General features: G+C 42.4%; 1 protein-coding gene across 1 annotated transcript in view; it reads right to left on the bottom strand.

The window, feature by feature from the left end:
* DISP1 (dispatched RND transporter family member 1) overlaps positions 1–23208 on the bottom strand; it is a gene marked incomplete at its 3' end in the record, with an annotated part of 138549 nt that overhangs the window by 67209 nt on the left and 48132 nt on the right. The gene's annotated exons all lie outside the window — the stretch shown is intronic.

The following is a 23208-nucleotide window of genomic DNA, read 5'->3' as shown; positions in this document are numbered from 1 at the left end:
CCACTTCAAACTCTGAGAGGGTGTCAGGCCTGGTGATGGCCGGTTTCCCCAGTTACTGAGAAGACTAAGGCAGCAGGATCACTTAAGTTCAGGAATTCAAAACTACTTTGTATAAAAAGTCACATTCCACACCTATTTCAAAAAGAAAAAATATCACAACACAAACAAAAACGACCTCAGTGTGTAGTCCACCCAGCAGGCAGCTGTGGCCTCAGTCACCCATGACCCCTCCAAGAATCCATACAAAACCCTCAGCAGGCCTAGCTGCCTACAGCCACCCACAGTGGCAGACACAGATTTCTCCTGAGGACACAGCAGTGACTGCTCCAGCTCCAGTGTTGGGAAGTGTTACTGTGCCAAGGTACTGCCCTGATACCTCTGGTGCCTCCCAAAGACTGGGGTCAGGCAGAACCTGCAGAAGGCATCTTGACCAACTTAGGAGAGAAAACAGGGTTCGTTGTTTCATATTCCAGGCCCTAATCACATAACCTAGCTTTGCAGTACTTCTGATGCAAGTGTGGGAGGAAACTCATGTGTTTAAATTCCTCAATTACAAAACGCACAACCTAATCTTATCCTGAAAATGGCCTTGCATACAGAGAACAAAGCATTGGTTTAGGCACTGAATTGGGGAAGAAATGACAGAGGCACCCAGACACTTTGAACAAAGCAATAAAATAACAAAAAAATAAGCTCACACAATTTTTGAAGTTGCGCGCGCGCGCGCGTGTGTGTGTGTGTGTGTGTGTGTGTGTGTGTGTGTGTGTGTGTGTGTGTTCAAACTCGTGCTACCATGAATTGTGGGATACAGAAAACAATGGATGGGAGTGGGAGTTAGTTCTCTCCTTCAACTATGGGGGTCCTGGAGACAAAACTCAGGTCATCAGGTTTGCTAGCAAACACCTTTATCTGCAGAACCATCTCATCAGCCCTTCCATAGGATAGCAAGAAAGATACTGTATTTCCTAGGTAGGGCACTGCATTCAAGTTCCAAGTTAAATTGTCAACAGGGCACTGCCAAGATGACTTTTGCTTTCAAACAAAACAGCAACACATCCAGAAGAGAGATTCATACTACAGTGTTAGTGTTAGGAGTATTAGTCAGCATTTGTGCTTTGCAAAGGCCTGTCATTGCCAGTACCTTACACAATAGGAGAATAAAAGACATAAAAATAGCTCTGAGGAGCCACAGAAATTAAACTAGCAAGCTCTGTTTGTTCCTGTTAAGGTGTGAGCTTTGCTGCTTTGCTGGAAATCTCAGTCAGTGTGCACGAATTCCTAAGTGCTCTCTTCAGGGTTCTGCATCTCATTCTCTTAGCATCACCCAGTCGGCACCACCATCAACCTCAGCGAAGGAACATGATGCACTCCCTCTCCCATCCCTGTGGGACCTTAGGCAATGTGATCCTCACTCCGTCCTATGCCAAGTGTGATGCCTTGGAATTCACATCCACACCCTGGTGGCTTTGCTAAGAGTCAGAGCAGCACCAAGAATCAAGCTCAGACCTTTTCTGTGGAGACCAAGATGTAGCCACAGACTTCAAAAGTAATCCTTATTCTTATGTAGAATCTAAACACACTTCTTACTTTGATTAAAGAATTTTAACTTTGGAGGTCAGCAAGATGGCTTAGCAAGCCAGAAGTTCCAACCTCGACATCTGAAACTCCAGGTAGAAGGAGAAAAACAATTACTCAAAGTTCCTCAGACCTACACACACATGTACATGCATATACACACACACACACATACACACACATACACACACACTGACATGTACAAAAATGAAGACAATACACACGCAGACATACAAACATGAAAATACACACATGCATGCATATATATATATATGCACATATGCACATACACACACACTGGTACATGTACAAATGCAGATACACACATTCACATCTCCCACAGACAACAAATCTTTTTTTAAAAAAAATGTAGAGAATTGTTAAGTATTGGAAGCAATTGTCTATCTGTGTTAGCTGTTCATCATATTAACAATACATGTGACAATTTAATCAACAGTGTTAGCTTCCTTCATTATATCTGAAAAACCAAGCAGAGACTGGGAACACAAAGAGAAAGGACTTATTTGGCAATGGTTTTAAAGTCAGTGGGTGAACTGATCTCACTGCTGTTCGGCCTGTGGTTAAGCTCAAAACCATGCACCCCATGGCCAGGGAGTAAAAGAAAGGAAATGGGCCCAGATCCTCTTCCAGGATCCTCAGAATGGCCTGTGTACCTGCCATTAGAACCCACCCTTAAAGTTCTACTGTCTCATTGGTACCAAGCTGAAGACACCCACAGTCACTGTGGACAACTGGGAAAACCCTCTTAGAAGCAGCACTCAAGATAAGTAGAGCCTTCTCAGGAGTGAATGAAAGAACTCAGTCGTCATTACTATGTTCTTAATGACGTTGTGCCTCTTAAGACTGTTTTAAAAATGAGTTTTATAGGGCTGCTCATCACATTTCTATATCTAAGCTGTCTATTCCCACAGTGATAAATGAGTGTGCCTTTTCCTTTAATTAAAAAAAATTGTATGCACGTACACATGTACACATGTGTACGTGTGTGTGTGTGTGTGTGTGTATGTAAACACACCAGGACATGCACATTGCAGGAGTAAGGTCAACATGAAGGAATCAACTTGCAGGAGACTTTTACCATGTGGGGCTTGGGGATTGAACTCAGGTCATCTTAGTGACAGGCATCTTTAACTACTGAGCCATCTGGTCACCTTGCCTATGCCCTTTTCAAGAAAGAAAAAGCCACAGCAGACTGAAACAGGGAGTAGGTCCCAGTTTCTGTGTTGTCCCATTTCTGGAAGCAGATGTACTAGAGAAAGCAAATAGTCCACTAATAACAACGTACAGATTTTACAGGTCATAGAAATTTTTTTTTCTGATCCTAACTTCAAAGCATAAGATTAATGTCCCTTTGGTATGTTTTAAAGGCATATAATAATATATGTTTATTTCTGGATTCTGGAAGTTGAAAAGTTCAACTTTACACAAGTCTGCCTAAACGTTTTTAGTTTTTAAAAGTTTCTTCTGAAAACTTACATCTTAATCCTTACTAAAGACTAACTCTGAGTAGGGGAAGAAGACATTTTTAACACCATGAAGAGCTTAGGGATTGCCTCTAGTTCACTTGCAAAGAGCTTCAACAAGCCTGGGTAAAAACACCTCTGTACAAAGACCTTACCCATTGTACTTGCTTAGTATGTACCTGAAAAAATAAAGCACTCTCACTCTCATGGACAATCTGGGAATAAACACACAGTCCCATCAGGACCTGTGTAGCATCAAATGACAAGTGTGAATTACAAAAGTGAGGGTGTTCTACTTCACATTTTATAAAAGTTCTCCCAAGATCCCTCCCGACTGGTGGGCAAACTTTCTACTGCTGACTATCTCCTAGCCAACTCTTTTATTATTCTTTTATTTATCCCTTCATTTAGCATTTAACACTAACTGTGGCCTCTTTACAAGGAAAAAGGAAAGTGGAAGGCACGCATCTACAGACAAAGCAATCCAAACATTGTGAACCAAAGAAGCCCTGGAGGGCAAGTCCACATCCTAGCATGTGATCTAACAGCAACACCTCCAGCCTATGTTCACTCTAGCCGGTACCTGAGCTCGGCAAGCTGTCTGAAAATAGAGCTTCACTCATTACCAGCTTCCTTGATAGTCTTAATTCTGTTTTCCTTCTGACTACTTCACAGAAAAGCATTTAGAGACTACAAGTAACTACTGAGTACTAGAAAGTAGCATGAGGTCACACCTCACAGGAGAAACCGGAACGTGCTCTGCTCTGGCTGCTGCTTCCCACTTTCCAAGACTTCTTAAATAAACCACAATCTGGTGGGTTCTGTTTCATCTGCTGCTATAAGGATCAGGCAGGCAGGCTGCCAGTCCTGCACACTGCCTCCAAACCCCATATCCCACCACTGCGCAGACAACTCCCATGTCACATGCCAACACAGCCAGCTGGATGTTTGAGAAGATCTCAAACAACTAAATGAGTTCAAAAAAACTTCCCAAGGTGTAAGAATATACTGATTTCCCTTCCCCTTCTGCTGACTACTATGCCTACAGAATAATTCTCACTTAGAAGGAACACTTGGGTTTCATTCTTTGCTCTCTACAGTTGGATTGGTTCTCCTACTTCCTGAACACTCTCTTAGTTTCCCTTTAATTTTTAATTGATATAATTATATATTTTTATGAAGTATAATGTGATACATGCAATAATTTTTAAGGATTAAATCAGGATAATTGGCATTTCCTGTCTCCTTAAACTGCAAACTTTTCATACATTATTATGGCACAATTAACTACATAAAATAACAGATTTTAGGACTGTGGAAAGAGCTCACTCAGTGCTCGCCTCACAGGGTGAGAACGGCATCATGGCACACATGCAACACCCCACCCCAGGGGATCCCTGGAGCTGACTGGCCATCAGCCTAACTGGTGAGCTTCAGGTTCTCCTTGACTTGTACATTTTTAATAATCTTTATACTAGATATTAATTATACAAAACAGCAGATTTTGTGACAGGGGAAATGGCTCAGTTATAACTTAGTTTTTTCAAATTTTATTTTTAATGATAGCTCTCAAAGTCTTTAATCTCTCTTCTTTCCCGCCATCCACCAGTGGTAGTGGAAAAGGAAGGATACGGGGAAGTGAGTCTGTTTAGAAAGGTTCTTTGGAGCAACTCCAATCTATGTTGTCTGGAATCGGCAGTTCAGTTCACAGGTCAGCAGTAGCAGCTAGAGCCACTCACGAACACTTCACGAATACACAGCAGTCCAGTTCCGGAGAGTCAGGATAACACATACAAATCCGTAGTGGTGGCACGACTTAGCAGACCTAGCCAGGCCTCAGTGTAGGTACAAGTCCGGGGGTGGGGGGCAGGAAGGACCGGAGTGATGCCAGGAGAAGTTCTCCTCTGTGCCTCAGTAAAATGAAGATCAGCGGAGATGTGAGACCAGCAGCGTTGTACAGTGAGCTCTATAAGCAAGCCTAGCCCCGTCTCCATCACTGTCCACCAAGTTCTATTTATAACCTCCAAATATCACCCGCGCTCCACAGGGCTTTCGAGTCTGTTTCAGCTGCTATCATTCTGCCAATCAGCCCGAGTCAGCGGAAGCAGCAAGAAACTGCAGCACACCACCAGAAGTTTTTTGATACATTTCTATGGAGTCCCAACAAATGCAGCTCAACTACAAACTGTAAGACAGGCCAATGCTGCATGTCGTTAGCAATGAATCCTTCATCACCTGTCCTTTCACGTGTTTGCTTTAGCAGAACATCCTTTCTTCCATGTCTGCTTCAGCTAAATGTTTCTTCACGAGTCTGCCATAGCTTTTCGCCTGTCCATTTCAGGACAACCCTCCTCAGGTGTTTGCCCCAGCAAAACACCATCCAACACACATGACTCTTCAAAGAACCCTTAGGTTTCCACTTCACTCAGCTGCTAACATTGCTATGCTAAGTGCTGTAAGAAGACAAAGTCAGACTCAAACTAACCTTAACTGCAAACATTCGGTGGTTCTGTTTATTTGGCAATTAAATGGTGTAAACAAGAAAATAAAAAGGCATCCCCCGACACCGAAACCCACACTGACTTTGCCAGAGTAGAAACGAACACGGTGTGAATCTACTTTGGGGCCACTCCAGATGCAGTACCAATTCTGGAGAGGTTAAGAGTTAAGGGCCTTACTCAGCTATCAGAAACAATGACTTAACCAAATTCTTAAGAAAATGGTTGCATCTAGAGAATATCATCCTGAGTGAGATAACCCAGTCACAAAAGAACAGACATAATATGCAGTCACAATATAATATGATAGTGGGATGCTAACTCCAGAGGCTCAGACTGCCCCAGAAACAACTCACAGACTGTGTGAAGTTCAAGAAAAAAACAAAACAAAACAAAACAAAAAAAAAACATTATGCTCAATCCTTACACACCAAGAAAACGTTGACTAATTCTGGGTAACACCCTGTTTTACATGTGCTTTTTGCTCATTGTAACTAGTAAGACCTTAATGCAGAGTATCTAACCTTAAAAAAAAGAGAAAAAAAGCCAAGCACTGACACAAATGTATTTGTATACATTTATGCAAAAATGTTTAATTTTTTTTCTTTTATCTTTGTTTTTTAAAATAAAGTTTAAAAAAAAAAAAAGAGTTAAGGGCCTAACAAAGATGCCGCTGTTTATGCTGTAAAGATCTGCTCTATCAGATGCTGTCGACTTTAGAAAAGTGATTGCTTTAATTATAAATTAATGCTTAATAATCTCTCTGGCTACAAAGAAAGTAAAGCACTTGCGAACAGAGTAAGACGTGAGGCCTGGAGACCTTCTGTCTGGGGGGCTGAGAAGAGTGCACGTACACAGAAGTGCCCAAAAGCTACACAAGATAAAACCGCCCACAGCCTGTTAACTCTCCCAGGTAAGCACTTTCACAGGCAATGCGATGGTGACGTTCAGGCAATGGGGACATTTTACTCACCCTCTGAATCAGAGTTATTTTTAAATTCTCAAGTCATGTGAATACATTATACATCTGTATTTTCATTAATGCTTAGATTTAAATATTTATTTATATGCTAGTAGCAGTATGAATGTAATCACACAAGTTATCTAAAACTAATAGTAAAAGTAAATTTACTCATGATATTAAGAAGCTTTCACACATACCAAATTTATCCAGTCCTATGAGTTTAGTAAAATACACCAAAAGAGCCCATGTAAAATGCAATAAAGTTTAATGGGCGCTCGGCTTGGTAGTAATAACAGAAATGTTAGTATAGAGGCAATGAAAGCATAAATCACAAATATGAAGGAGTCTGAACAAAAAGTCTACATTTTCTCAGAAACTGGCCACCGTGTACTCATGACTAAACGTGTGCACTCAGGGGGAGGACGGCTAATGGTGCTGAGGGGCCAGCCGCTGACGTCAGTCTTCTCTCAGCCACTCCCAAGGCAGAGCGGGTGGCTGTTTGGCACTGAGGCTCCTTACATGACTCTGGGAGTGTGCTCTGTGTCTCTGACATCACTGCACAGCTGTGCAGACAGATTACTGTGACACTCTCCTCTGACACCGGTGGACATTTCCATTCCCAGGATTACTAACATGCTCTTCAGACTGTCGGAATTTAGAACCCAAACTTAAGAAAACACAGCTTTTAAGTTATTTAACTATTTGCAAAATAAAATGTTAACCTGACAAATCACCTACTATCTCATGGCCCATTCCACTCGTTTTTAATGTTCCAACTTGTTTTAAAATGAAGTACAATAACTCTTTCAATTTAAGATACTGCAGCAATAAAATGTCTATTAAAACAGTCAATATTATCAGTCTAAAATTATTTGACCTGCATTTACCAGCAAGCACACTTAACAGCATGAGAATTTTGATTCTCTAGTGACAACATACAGTTGAAATAGGTAAAATGTTCCAATAATATACTTAAATGAAGAGAAATCACTTGGTTGGTTAAGACAGGACACTGAAAAACCTCAAGATGAAGAAGCTCTATAGGCATTATAGGCTTTCAAAGGTTTCTGGGTTTTATTAATTATCACATTGAGAGGAGCCTCCTCAGAAATGAGCTAGAATGTTCAATAAATAGAAAGAGTCAACAGTGTGAATACGTAAGTAGTATCCTTGGCGCACCGTGGCTTGGTAATGGCTTCTCAAGCTGCTTCAGGCTGAAAGGAACTTGAAATCAGAGGCTTGGGAAACTCATGCAAACCTGTTTTCTATCTACCATGTCATTCAGATATCAAACTTGGACGTTACTTTTTAATTTTGAAAATACAAAGGTTTAAAACCTCACAGTGACAAGTACTCAAACATCTTCCCTTTCCTTAATGTCCTTCTATACCTCCTACCCTTACACAGTGGATGAGACTGCTTCCAGCTACTGCCCAACATCTGGGTGCTTACAGACAGACCAATTTCCTAAAGGGGGGGGGGGGTTGAACTCTAGGGCACAGCTCAGAATCTGTTTTGTCAGATCTGAGTACTGCTCACACACCACCACCACCCCCCACCTTCCCACCCCCTACAACCACAAACAGCAGCAGCAGCAGACAGGACAGTCAATGTGAATCTGGGCACAGATTCTTGGTCTGTTCTGTAGCAGTGCCCAAACATAATCCTTTAGACACACGGAGCAGAACGCTGGTAGTTGATACTCAAAGATGTACAGTACTGATACTTGGTATACTCGGAAGCCATTGTCAAGTGCATGGCACCTTTTACCTTTTCATAGTTTAGACTCCAGTCACACTATAGCTGATATTTCTAAACAGTAACTACGAAGGCAGCTTAAGCAACAGAAGCTTGGTCCTGAAATCTCTTCTTCCCTTCCCTCACTTCCACAGCTAACCTGCAGCTCTCATGTTCATACACTCTGCTCGACAGACCGGAGAGTAGAGCAGGCCAGGGCCTTCATCCCATTCCTAGTGTTGGGTATCTTTGAAGTCCTAATTTCTACCTGTGAGGCTACTCTTGGTGGAATTTGATTACATCAGGAACTAAAACCTACACAGCTGGGTACACCAGTGAGTAATTTTTTTTTCCCTTAACTGAATAATTTGAAGTGAGAAGACCAGCTTTTAATTCCAATTATTTGAGGCAAGAAGACCCACCTTTAATCTGGGCCACGCCTTCTGCTGGCAGCCTAGATAACAGACCTGGAAAAGGAAGTTGTCACTCGGTGCCCACTTGTTCCTGCTTTCACTGGCCAGTCCCATTCCTTACTGGTGCCAGACTCCACTTCTGTGGGATTCTGTCCTACAATGAAGGCCTCATAGACTGAACAACTACTGGATTCTTGGACCTTCCATTGGATCTGAACCATTTTCAGGCTTTTGGGACCACAGCCTGTAAGTCATTCTAACAAATCTATAGATAGATAGATAGAGAGATGGATGAATGGATGGATGGATGGATGGATGGATGGATGGATGGATGGATGGATGGATGGATTCATTCATTCATTCTACTGGTCTGTTCCTCTAGAGAACCCTGACTGACCCACAGTCTGAAATTTAAGTACTTTAATTACCAAGTACTTATTCAGTGTTTCTATCTCTCCACAGAGCATAACCCCACATTTAACAATGCCTGATATGTAACGAAGGCTCAATCACTATCTTTTAAATACCTGCTTTACTCACTGTGACATAGCCAGTGCCAAGCATGTAGAAAGCCAGCTATATAAAAAGCAGTCAATGACTACACAAGACAAATGAATGAACGAGTGAACAGCCTATTTAATAAAGTCAGGCGTCTCGGTATAAGATGCTCACTATAAAATGATTCACACCTGTAATAATAGGGCTTGGAGGCTGAAGCAGGAGAATACTGAGTAAGAAGCTGGCCTGAGGTACCTGTGCACAGAGAGAATATGTCTCAAACAAAGAAACAAATGAATCACTTAAGATACAAGGCTGGAGATCACAGCATCACATACACCAACATGAATCTCGTTTCAATAATGTCAATTTACTTCTACTTTATAGATTACATTCAATAGTTGGAATCATGTCAACAACAGTTTTTTTTATTATGCTTTACCTCAAAATGATTTACATTCATTAAACAAAAATATAAAACATTCTTTCCCAGATAAAGTCAGCAAAGCAGAAAAGGTTTAAAGCAGTTTTTCAAGATAATGAAATAGGCTGAAGAGATGGTTCAGTGGTTAGAGCACTGACTGCTCTTCCAGATGACCCAGCACCCGCATGGTGGCTCACAACCATCTGTAATGGGTGATGCCCTCTTCCGGTGTATCTGAGGACAGCTACAGTGTACGTACATATAATAAATAAGTAAGTAAGTAAGTAAGTAAATAAATAATCTTTTTAAAAATGAAATAAAAAGTTGGTTTCCTTTGACTGTTGATGTAATGTTAGCAACATTAGTTCTTTTAAAATGATTGTTTCCTGTTATCCAAGGTCTCTGACATACTATGCCAGTATTTCCCTTCTCTGTGTCTTGCAGCCTTTGCTTCACATGGTATGTAACTAGGAATTATGGGAAGATAGTCACATAGTAAAGACTAACCAATAACAGCTTTCATCTGGGAAGAGGGAACAGGAAGACACAGAGGTGGAGGATAACTTCAAGGAAACACTGTTTTCCATACACAATTAAGAGTTGCAATATGAACCCAGTAATTATGATGGCAAATATTGTACACATTCTAATTTCATAATTTTAATAATGTGTGTGTGTGTGCACGCGTGTGTGTGCACGTGATCCTAGAGGCCATAAAAGGACATCAGTCATAGATGGAGTTGTAGATGGTAGTAAGTTATCATGTGGGTGCTGTGGTTCAAACCCAAGTCCTCTGGAACAATGGCAGCCAATGCTCTTAGCCACTGAGTCATTGTTCCAGCCCCCAATACCATCATTTTATACTATCGGAGCATTTTTCTGTTTAATGATAAATTTACTAAAAGTATATACCTTTACTTTTTAAACTCAATACAAATAGTAAAGAAAATCTGTAAGAATTTTTTTCTTCTCAACATTATTTGTTCAACATATGGAACAACATATAAATAATGTAGAGTATCAATATACAGCATCTCTCTCTCTCTCTCTCTCTCTCTCTCTCTCACACACACACACACACACACACACACACACACACGAGATGTGTTATTGTACATCATTTACATCCATGTAGTAAGGGCACAGTGCCACTGTTAACATGAGATGTTCATTATGACCCTATGATTGCCCAGCGAATGTAAAACTAAAATTACGAGCCTCTCTCCATCACGCACCCGCCACTTAGATGTAACTTGGGGAAAACTCAATGAGGGCCATGTTATAGAATTCAAAGATCTTATAAAATGAACAGTCTCCTAGCAGCAGTCTTGAGTAGAAAAACGGCCCGCTTGGCTCTGAGTGAGTTCTACACCTCCTGCAGGCAGGTTCACTACAGCTGCACCCACGCTGGGAACTGGGGAAACTGCACAGCTGACGGCTGAGGGCCTTGTGGGCAGGAACCCAGGCTCGACAGACGGTGAAGCATATGACCCTCACTCAGCAGAGCCATCTCTCTAACAGGGTTGTGACCCAAACTTTGTTCTGACCTGTCAAATCAGGAAAAAACAATGGCCATTCTCAATGGCGTCCACATTTTAAGCACAAACACATTAAAATTAATAACAATGCAGCATCTGAATGACTTAGTTTGGGAAACCATTAAGCCAAATGTGGTATTTACTAAGACAGAAAGTATAGATGAGGGCTTTTTAAAAGTCAAATCCCCTCAACAATGCAGATATTCTGGTTATGATCGGAAGGTGATAAGCAGACAGAAAAAGAGGGGCTGAACTTCAGGTACTCAAGCAAGTATTTCAGAACTGGGTCAGAGGTGACACACTCCTGCTTCAGTTTTCACGTCCCCATTAATCTGACACCAGGAATAAAAATGATAATTTGGTATCCCCAAAACTGAAACTTGAGCTTCTAGGAGCATTTTCCCCCTTTTAAGCTAGTGTTAAAAAGTATCTCAAGACACATTTTAAGAATTATCAGCACACTGACACCCCCCCCCCCCAGATATCTGCAGTTAAACATGCCAGAGCCCAAAGAATTCCTAGACACTTCACACTGACCTGTGAAGTCCGCAGGGAGTTGTGTGAATAGGGAACCCTTTTGCTCTAGGGAAATGAGATCAACTGCAAAGAGCCCCCTGGAAGCCTCCAAGTCAACACCTAGTGTCAAGTCACTTGTAGCAACTCTCAACTCCCTTTTGGCAAAGGAATTCTCTTTTAAGGCTTTGTGGGTCAGAGACCTGGCCCTCTGTTAAGGACAGGTTCTTCAAAGGAAACATAAGACAGTCTCAAAACAGCTCTGACATGAAGTACACTAGGGCTTCCTATGCCTTGGGGATTGACAGGGTTTGTCTGTGCAGGCTGGCTTCAGAGGGCTGGCCCAAAGCCAGCCAACATCTGCACTCACTTGCCTTCTATCCTGTGTTAATCCCCCTTTAGAAAAGAAATGCAGGTATTATTTACCAAGAAGATCTAAAGTTCTTCTCTACAGTCAGTCGGTGGCCCTCTGTCTGACCTGCACTTTGAGATTGCTGGGTTGGACAGGAAATGTGTCCCAAAACAGCACCTGAGTTGCAGGCTTGGTCCCAGTTGATGGCACTACTGAGGGCAAGCAATCATGAGAATGCTTTGGTTAGTTCACAGTTGGAAGGGCTCTTAGGAGGCAAAGCTAAATTGGAGAAGTCATCAGAAATATGCCTTGAAGTAAACCTTATCACCTTGCCTCCTGTTCATCAGGTGAGCATCTTCCCTCTACCAAGGCATAGTGCCAAATTCTACCTCAAATTCTACCTCATCGGGGCCAGAAGCAGTAGTCACATGACCACAGACTGAACCACCAGCCAAGTAATTCTTTGTTCCCTTAGGTTGTTTACATCAAGAAAAGACAGCTCTGGGTTATTTTCTTCAAAGAAAATACAGTGTAAGATGGTCTCTAACAACAAGTCAGTCATCAAAATACATGAAAACTTCCACCTCCATTGAACTGTGTACTAGTCACTGTTCTACTGCTATGAATAGACACCACGACCGAGGCAATTCTTATAAAGAAAGCAATTAATTGGGGACTCGCATTTTCCAAGGTTTATTCCACTATCATGGTGGGGAGCGTAACAGCACACATGGCACTGGGGCAGTAGCTGAGAGCTACACCCTGATCCAAGGCAGAGAGAGACATGAGGTTTGGCATGGGCTTTTAAGACCTTAAAGTCCACTCTTAGTGACATGCTTCCTCCAACAAAGCCATGCCTCCTAATCTTCTAATCCTTTCAAATACTGCCACTCCCTGATGACTAAGCATTCAATTCTATAAGCCTCTGGGAGCCATTCTAACCAAACCACTGCAGGCTAGCAGTTGAAGGAAAGCATGCAGTGAAGGAAAAGCTGGCTACGATAGTGGCTTTGCTAGCTTCTGCACTGGGTTCTTGAAGCATCTACTAGATACTCACTCAACACATCCTGACACTGAATATTTATATCTGCAGCATATGAAGCAATACAAGCTAACAGAGAAGATCATCAGACTTGCTGTTTAATAAATAGATTGCTAGTCTGTCCTTGATTCTCTGACTCATTCTTTAAACATTCCAGAGTCAAGCTCTCTGTCGGAAGCATAAGAAAACACAAAGAGGAAATCTAAAAGAAATCAGGTGTATCAGATCTAAATGGGGGAGGTCACTGAAACGGCCTCTCCTCATGCCTTTCTCTCCCTCTCTATTGCTGAGTGCAGAGACTTTTATGCTGTACAAAGATGTCTAGACTAGTTTTATGTCACCTCATACAAGCTGGAGTCATCTAAAAGGAGGGAACCTCAAATGAGAAAATGCCTCCATAGGATCTAGCTATAAGGCATTTTCTTAATAAGTGATTGATGGGAAAGTGCACAGCCCCTTGTGGGTAGTGTAAGCCCTGGATTCTGTAAGAAAACAGGCTGGAACAAGTCATCATGAGCAAGCCAATAAGCCTCCATGGCTTCTGCATTAGCTCTTGACTCCAGGTTCCTGCCCTGCTGGAGTTCCTGCCCTTACTGCTTTTGATAACGAACTGTTATTAGAACTATGAGTAAAATGAAGCCTTTTCTCTCCAAGCTGCTGTGGTCATGGTGTTTCATTATCAATAGTAACTGCAACTAAGACAAAAGACATCCGTTTCAGCCTACGTATTTCCTTCCGGTTTGCATCATTCAAGTGTTTACAAACTTGTTCAAATGGCAAAGCACCAGAAAAATCAGTTGCACACTGAGTGTCCCCAAGGGGTGAGCACCAAAGGCCTGGTTAGCAATGTGTGTTCCCACGGGTGATGAAAACTTTAGAAAGTGAGGCCTAATGAGAGGAAGTTAGGTCACCAGGGTGTGTCCTTGAAGAACATTGTTTTTATGTTGTTGTGACCAAATTACCTGATAGAAACATCGGGGAGAGAAAAGGCTTCTCTTGGCTCGTGGTTTCAGGGACTCCTGTGTAACACAGTGAAGGCTCAGCAGCAGTCATGATGGTCATGATGTAGAGTGATGTTATGATGCATTTCACATTTCAGTGTAGGCAGACAGAGTGAGGTTCCACAACCTTTCCAGTAAGCCTTTCCCAGTAAGCTTAAGCTTTCAAAACACGAGCCTGTGTGGGCATTTCAGATTCCAATTATAACAGAGGGGAAATTGAAATCCTGGGGCTGTCCTCACTTTTTTGCTTCCTGACTACAATTAGGTAAACAGGCCTCCTCCAACACAGGCTCCCACTGTGGAATAACATTCTAGAATGGGCCCAAGGCAAATGGATGTGCTGAAATTTCTGAAACAAACCTTTCCTCCTTTTAAGCTGTTTGCCTCAGGCATTTTATTGCAGTGTCAAAAAGTTCTTGTAGTATTATGCACTAAACATCAGACGGGCTCTTGGAATACTATACCATAAAACATATTATATATCTAATTCTATTTTACAGATTAGGACTACACTTCAATAAAAGAAAACAGTACTACAGATATTTCTTTTAAAACAAAATTTAACCAAAGGTCTGAGTATCACAATAAAAAATAAGCTTTCATTTTTTAAATAATCACTTTGCATCTGTCATTAACATACCACTTTTGTTCATTTGTTTTGCTATTAATGTTTGTTAACAGAAAAGAATAATAGACTTGAACAGTTTATGAGAAACATAAACACTGAGCAGATTCCACCCCATTAGTGTATCACTCGTCTGTAAACTGAGAAGACCTTCAATAGACTAATGGGGATAAAATGCAGGTGCCTTGGAGGAAACCAGAGTTGCCACGTCAGCTGGAAAACTGATCCCAGCCATGGCACAAGGCACAATCAGAACAAGTGAAAGGGAGGGTGGAGTGCCCCAAACCAGACCCTGGGCAAACTGCCCCTAAGAAGCATGTCCTTCAGACCCTAGGCCAGTCAGGAAGAAGAAAAACGTCAGGTGATCAGAGACCTTCCTGAGGGTCTGCACTGCAAAAGGGCTTTCCTAACAACACAAAGTCATAGCAAGAGCTTTTTACTCTTCCCTCCAGAGCATCCAATGGTTTCTCAGGGGCTATGGTGCACAGCATTACAACAGGATGCTGGAGCAGACAGGAAGCCCCGGTGCTGCCTACTGGTGCTGCCCACTAAGTCACACGTTAGAATGACTTGCAAACAATGGAGAAGAACTTGAGACTAGCTGCTTCTCATAAAATGTTACTTACATCAACATGCATCGTATTTTAAAAACAAATTTGTGAACAGGCCATTGTGTCTTAATTTTTGCTGAAGAATGGGTTGAATAAGAATGGTTTGAGTGTCTCACTCAGCATTAAGAGTCTAAGGCAGCAATTTTCAACCTGTGGGTCACAACTCGACCCTGTCAGAGGGGTCCCATATCATATATATACATTATGATTCATAACATTACCAAAATTAGTTATGAGGGAGTAGCAGAAACAATCTCATAGTTGGGAGTCACCATACATGAAGAACTGTATGAAAGGGTCACAGCATTAGGAAGGTTGAGAACCACTGCTCTACAGGATTTCAGATCTGCTGCCTAGGGAGTAAAGACAGACCAGAAGAGGGGAGAGATGATGCTAAGAAAGCAGCCACATCACTGTAAGGTGTGTGTGTGTGTGTGTGTGTGTGTGTGTGTGTGTGTGTGTGTGTGTCCCTGATTCCAGCCACATCACTGTAATGTGTGTGTGTGTGTGTGCCCCTGATTTCAGCCTCATCACTGTAAGGTGTGTGTGTGCCCCTGATTCAGGAGAGACTACAATGGGGATCATAAAACTTGTAAGCACCAGGCACCGTGGGAACATCCTGAGATTTGTATTTAGTCAATGTGTCAGGACTGTAACATCTGCTCTCAATATCTTATTTCAAAAGGAAGTCATGGGTGGGTTATAAAAATGAAGATGACAAGAACATGAAGGGGGCAGATTAGGGAACTGGAAGGGAGAAATGGGAGTAGGTATATTGAATTTCAGTGTATACATGTATGAAATTCTAGCGAATCAAGAAAAATATTTTCAAAAGAAAGCCATCTTTTCTGTGCTGCCACTGATGGAGTATAAATATTTGCTGTTCCAGGGCACGCATGTGTACACACACACAAATTAAAGTTTAAAGAGGCCAAAAAGTAGAAGTATTTTAAAGCATTCAATTATTAGCCAGTGGTTGAAAAACCATCACTGAAATAACTTTGTTATTAATTACTTGTGACTCTACTAAGAGCAGTATGTGCTTTAACTACACTTAACTCAGAGTGATATGGGATGTCACAGGCTGAGTTCTGATGTTAGTTTATTTAAGTACTTGGCTTTAGGGCTCTCCCTCCCTCTCTCTCTCTCTCTCTCTCTCTCTCTCTCTCTCTCTCTCTCTCTCTCTCTCTCTCCCTCCCTCCCTCCCTCCCTCCCTCCCTCTCTCTCTCTCTCTCTCTCTCTCTCTCTGTCTCTCTCTCTCTCTGTCTCTCTCTCTCTCACACACACACACACACACACACACACACACACGACTCAGACTAATACACACAGGCAAGGGGAAAGGCTCATTCCAGTTATTTTACTGAATTATAATATTTTTTAATTCTGCCTATGAATTGTCAAAGGGTGTTCTCATTAACTGTCACAGGGTGTTCTCGTGTAATAAGTAGGTACTTGTCATGAGTGGCTGTCCTCTAAAATAAGCAACTGCTATCTTGGAGAGTTCATCTGTGCCACATTGCATAGATAATCCTGGCTGGGCTGGTCAATGGTTTAGGCCTCATCAGCATAGAGGTGCAGTGTGGGACATTCTCTCCTGACTATGAAGCTGCTCCTATCATGTGGCCGGAGGGGCCTGAACATACAGAGGCTGGAAAGGATCAGAGTGGTCTCCATTTATGCACCTATAGGCAAGGCCTCCGCCCTGCTGGGTAATAACCCCTCACCTTGGCTCTATAAGGAAGCCCAAGCAGCTCATCAGTTCCTCAGCAAACTTTGGTGGAATCTTTCCTCCTTGAGATCTTGGCAGGAGTGGTATACTTTGTTTTTGGTCTCCCCTGGGGAAGGAATTTTAACACACTGCTACCAGGGGTGACTTTAACAGTGAACTCTCTCGGGACAATGCACACAGTGAGTGAGTTGAAAGCATTAACAGTCATGCATTTCCTATGTGAAGAACTGAGCTCATAGCTAGAGCGCAGACTATAAAGGGTTCCTTAAACCCTTGTCACAGTGTGTGCCATTCTCAGGCCCCTCTTCAGACATTCTCACCCTGAATCTGCTTCTAAAAATGACCTCAGAGAGTTCACATGCACATTCAAATTCAATAGCAGTGCTGTAAACACAGACATGTGAGCATTTCTAACACCTCAATGCCTAGTATCTGAGAATACTAAACACCTATCCGCCTACTGAGCTAGATCAAAGGGTTTGGTTTTTAAAAGCAGAAATAACAAAGCTGCACATATTCACATACACAGAGTTATGCATGTGTATTGGCAGTTGTGTTTGCCCATGAGTACAAGTGTGGGGGTCAAAGGTCAACATCACCTGTCTTGTTCTATTACTCTCTCCTTTTGTTTGTTGGTTGAGGTAGGGCCCTGGGTAGTCATTATGTAGACTAGGCTGGCCTCAACCTCACAGAGTACAGTGACTAAAGGTGTGTGTCATCACCCTTTTTTTTTTTAGACAAGGTCTCCCTCACTGACCCTGGAGCTCGCTCTTGTACAGCCACACTGGCTGAGCGACCTCCATCTCTGCCCAACTCTAGTCCCAGTACTTGAAGTGCAGACGTAACTGCCACACCCAGCTTTCACAAGGGCACTGGGGATCCAAGCTCAAATCCTCATGCTTAGACATCAAGTACCTCCATTACCCACTGAACCATTTCTCCTGTCTAATATATACATGTACACATGCATATGAATACACAGATGTACACACGTGTATATAACACAGAGAGAGTTTTGTTTTGTTTTACTGTGAGGCTCTAAGAAGACCCTATACCGTGACTTGGGTATCATCTGAGGGTCCACTGTGATTAGAGGTTTGACACCCAAGTTTGGGGTACTGAGAAGCACTGTGGGATTTAAGAGGTAGGGTCTAGTAGAGATACTTATATCACTAGAGCCATAAGGCAGTTTTACTGAAATACCTTGGCAGCTCTCCTGTAACCACCTGGGTGTTTTCTTAACTTTCTATTTTTTCCTCAAGCCAGCACAGTGGCCCTGGCCTATCTCTGTTCATCCGAGGTCAGCCTGTTCTTCACAGTGAGTTCCGTAACACCCAATGCTACATAGGAAGAGCCTGTCTCCCTCACGCCAGCTTGGGATGTGCCCACTTGCCTCGGATCATGCTTCCACCACACCTCAGACCATACTACACAGCCAGGAACTAAGCTATACCGCTGAGCCCCCTAAAGTGTGAAGGAAACAAAGCTCCTTCCTTTGATAAGTAATCTGCATCTCGTATTGTGTCATAGAAACAAACACTTCTTTCTGTAAAACAGCTTCAGAAGTATTACTTCTTTTAGCCTTAGCCTTTTATCAATTATAAGCAACAGATACCGTACCTTCTATAAACTACTACCAAACCACTAACACGGGATCAACTTAAGGCCACAAACAATGCTAATTTTTGTCGCTAGGAGTCAGTGCTTCAGCATACAGTAGCACCACAATTAGTGTTTGCTAAGTACATAGAAGAAGGGTGACTGTTGGGCCCTCTGACACAGGTACTACAGAAGACGCTTCCTGGGTGTTTTGCTCATTCTCACAATAATCCTTACCGGTAGGAACTGGAAAACAGCTTCTCCACTCTTCTCTATCTAGTGATTGGCTAACTTTACTATCAGGTCTGGTTGTAGAGCCCAGAGACCAGGACAGAGCTCCAAGAAGCTTTCCGAACAATGGTCTCTCTGTTTTAGGAGTACAACTTTTGTGTATTACTTTGACTCTTAACCTCATGATGGTTCACATCCCTAACAACACACAAAACTAAAACAAAACTAAGATGAATCCTCACCCTAACACAGAGGAAATAAAGAACCCTAACTGTATCACAGTTGACTAGCACACCGTCCTGAGAGGACTGAAGGACCTAAGCAACTCTACCTGAAATTGGTGGACTGCACACTGTGAGACAAGAGAAACTGAACTGCACAGATACCACGTTCTGATGAGCATGCTCGCTGGTCACAGGTACAAACCAGTAACACGGGAGCCAGCTGGGCCTTCAGATGGGCACCGCCGGCATTCTGCCGGCATTCTACCTTCTCTGTGGAGATGAGGGAGCAGTCTCGCCATGACCACATTCTGACTCGAAGCCACAGATTCTCAGATGCAGGGTTACAGTGATGGCCTCCCTGCATGGCTTACACTAGCATTTTGGACCACACCATTCATGATTGTGATGATGTTCAGGAGTATCCTTGACCTCCAGACGTCATTAGGTCCTTGCCAACCCTGACCACTAAACTATTCCCAAACATTTGCAACTGTCCAGAGGGGCAAAGCTGTCTCCACGGGAAACCACTACTACATATGCATACTCTGAGTAAGCAAATACACTGAGTAACCAGCACCAGGCTCCTTACTGTTGGGGAAAAGAATTGTAAATAAAATAAAATGCCCTACATTGTCAGACTAGAATGAGGTGGGAATTCAAAACACTAGTGCACAGGTAAGAGTGAAAATAAAGTGTATACAGGTGTGCTGGGGCAGACGTGTGATGCCAAGCTCTGCCCACTCGATGGGCCTGAGAGCAATGCCGTCCACATGCAAGGACACACAGACCGAACCTCAGCCTCTAATACCAGGCGTCAATAAAAGAAAACAGTCCTGGCAGCTCTTGCCTGAGGGAGTGAAATGCACCTTGGGCCTGGACTACCTTTTGATGACTTGAAGTAACACTCAAAAGAAAATGCAGAAGAACCCAAGGTCTCCAAGAAGACCCCAACATCCAAACACTCTCACCAGCGGGATAAACAAGCAAGAGCAATGCCGCACAACCTGTGGGGGAGAATAATATCCAAGACATCACACCACATGGGTCTGTTTGTGGCAACTACGAGCACAGTTACAACCATGTGCACAATCGGCAACCTGAGCACGCTTACATCTGTGCAGCTAGCCTTGCACTATTGTACAGTCCATCTCTAAGCAACAGACAATCTTTACTTAACAAATCTGGATAGTGAAAAAAATGATTTTACACACACACACACACACACACACACACACACACACACACACACGGAGGTGGAGGTTCTAAATTATTTTCTCAGAGTAAATTTTCATGCATGCTTAAAATTACTGGGACAGAGATTGTGAATACTTTTAATATGGGATATATAATAATTATAAAATACTTTAATACGTTCACTATTTTGTCAAGTTCATGGGAAACAAGGCGGAGAAATGGGAAGGGGCCAAAGTAAGATCAAATCGGCCCCTTCAAGAGTAGATAAAGGAGATACAGAGCACTTTCTTCTCTGTCATGAAGCTCTGATGGCAAAGCCTCCGTCCCTTTAAATTGATCTGCAGAAATTCTGTGTGTCTTCTTCCTTTAGCAGAGATCTTTTAAATCTAAGGCAGACAGGAGGCGTACCCATGGACTTTCCTGTCTACCATCGTGTATGAGTTCTTCTAAAGATTCGCCATTTCCAGATGCCAGTGGGCAGTGGGAAAGCAGGACTGCAGTGCAGACGGTGGGGTGGTCACGGCAGCTCTGAGCATCCTTAGCACAGGAGTCACACAGAGACACACAAGCGGATTAGTTTTGATGTAGAATCCTTTATTCTTGGTTAGCTCACAGTTTAAACGTCCTGTGGTAAACGGGCATAATGAAAGAGTAATGGAACTAGAGGCCTAAATGTCCACCTCACTCAGGGAGCAGACGGTTCTTTCATGTCCATAGACTTTTAAAGGGTTTGTGAAAACTCCAATCCTACAGGAAAGGAACTGCCTGCTGTTTTTCTAGATGTTAACTGATAAAGTCTGCATAGAACTCTCCACTTCAAAGCACACCCCCCCTTTGTTGGCCTCAGCTGTGTTCTCTTTGTAAATGTTCTGGGTGAGTTATATATGTATGTTAAGATACATAGGCACAGAGAGACACATAAACACATACTAAGGCATCAACTCAGTAATGTCTCACCATGATTTTTAAAATAAGAATATAGGTATGTCTCCTTTAGAACAAAAAACCCAAAGTCTAGAACTGGATATTGATGAAAAGGTTGTTCCCCTTTTAGCCACAGATACGGCATAATTGTTCTGTAAAAACCTTCAAGAAATCAAAACAACTGAAAATACTGTGTTGATGACTTATAACCATAAATACCGTGAATACATTTCTGTCAATAGATCCATTATAAAGTCAGGAGCATAGCTGTTAGCTCAAAGCTGCAAAGACCAATGAGAAGAAGGAGAAAACAAACCCTTCAGTGTGAGCAGCTGACATGTGACTTAATCAGCAGCCCTTAGAGAGTATTGACAAATGGCACTTTAGTGATAAACAGAAGCCTAAAAAGTCCCTCAAACCAATTAAAATTCATTTTCCTACAGACAGAAAAATTTCTAACATTCTTTCAGACACCACATTCTTGGAGACTCTCTGCACACAGGAGCCACACTTACCACTGAACCATCTTAGTAAGTTCTTACTTTCTATTTAGAAGGCACTGTCCTCTCTCTTAGAAAAACAAAATTCTTCCCTGTGATAAACAGCCTTCCCACAAGAAATGAGCCTCTCTCCAAGGCCTGTCAAACTCCATTCCCTAGCACCGACAGATCACTGCAAAGGTGATTTTAAGTAAATCATCTTCACCGTTCTTTTTGTACAGAAGCCCATGCGCGCTGAAGAGTGCACCACACAGGCCCAGCTCCTGCAGCACCCGCTCTGGCGTCTCACTGTCTATGTCCCGGCGCCTGCCATGCACGGCTTTCCAACAAATCAGAATGCAGTCTTGTTCTAACCCTACTACCATCAACAGCCACTCAAGGTAAGCTTTAGAAATGTAAACAAAGATGGTCTAACACTGCACTGTGCAGATACAGTTTCAAATACTCATAGTTTCAACGTCGCTACTATGATTGAATTTTCAGATTGTTTCTGGGTTGTTGTTGTTTACTCAGATCATCAAGCTGCTTTCTCCGATGTCGCTCCCGATACCCGCCAGCCTGCCACGTTTGCCTCAGCAACTCTTCACCAAGAACCTAATAACATCCTGTCAATCCTAACGACTGCTCAGAGAGGGCACTTTTCTGTGATTTATTAAGGAAACGAAATTCTTTTTTTCTGTTTTGGAGGCAGGGTCTCATCATATAGGTCAAGCTAGCCTTAAACTTGTAGAAAGCCAATGGGGCATCAAACTTGTGACAGTCCTGCTCCAGCCTTTCAAATGTTCAAGTCACAGTCATGTGTTAACACATGGAGCACATGAATCCTTTTCTGTATGCACTAGCAATATGTATGTCCTGTTTGAAAATTGCATTTTTAAGTATTTATTTTATTTTATATTTTTGTCTCCACATATGTCTGAATACCACGTTATGCTTAGTGTCTGAGAAGGCCAAAAGAGGGCACCTAATTCCCTGAAACTGGACTTAAAGGCAGCTGTGTGCTGCAGTGTAGGTGCTGAGACTTGAACCTGGGTCAGCAGGCAGTGCTCTTAATTGCTGGGTCATTGCTCTAGCCCCAAGGAAACTGTCTTTCTACATGTTAATAACTGGTCTTTTGTTATCAATCTATGGTTTTAACAATGTAAGTAACATTTTCATTTCTACCATCACTGGAGAATAGCTTGTTTTTAACCTCCTGTAAGTTTTAGAACTTAGAGAATTATCTGGGCCTGGCATACCAGTACATGGCCACAGGCCACCAATGACAGAGGAAGGATGATCTGATATCAAGAGTTCAAAGCCAGCCAAATGAGACAGAATGGCCTAGTTTCAAAAAGTATATTTTTTCCTGAAAATTTAAAACCTTCCTTACAATCTACAAAGACAGATTATATAATAACACTAACATTTCTTTATCATGCCTTTATAATATTATACAAGGTTACTGAATCCCAAACCAGGCTTCCTTACTTCATCTTTGCCATCCCCCTCCCCACCTCACAGTACTTACCCTAACGTACCAATCAATA

Source organism: Micromys minutus (assembly GCF_963924665.1).
Source record: "Micromys minutus genome assembly, chromosome: 1".
Classification (NCBI taxonomy): domain Eukaryota; kingdom Metazoa; phylum Chordata; class Mammalia; order Rodentia; family Muridae; genus Micromys; species Micromys minutus.
Note: the sequence above shows the minus strand (reverse complement) of the source record. Positions and strands in the feature narration are given on the sequence as shown.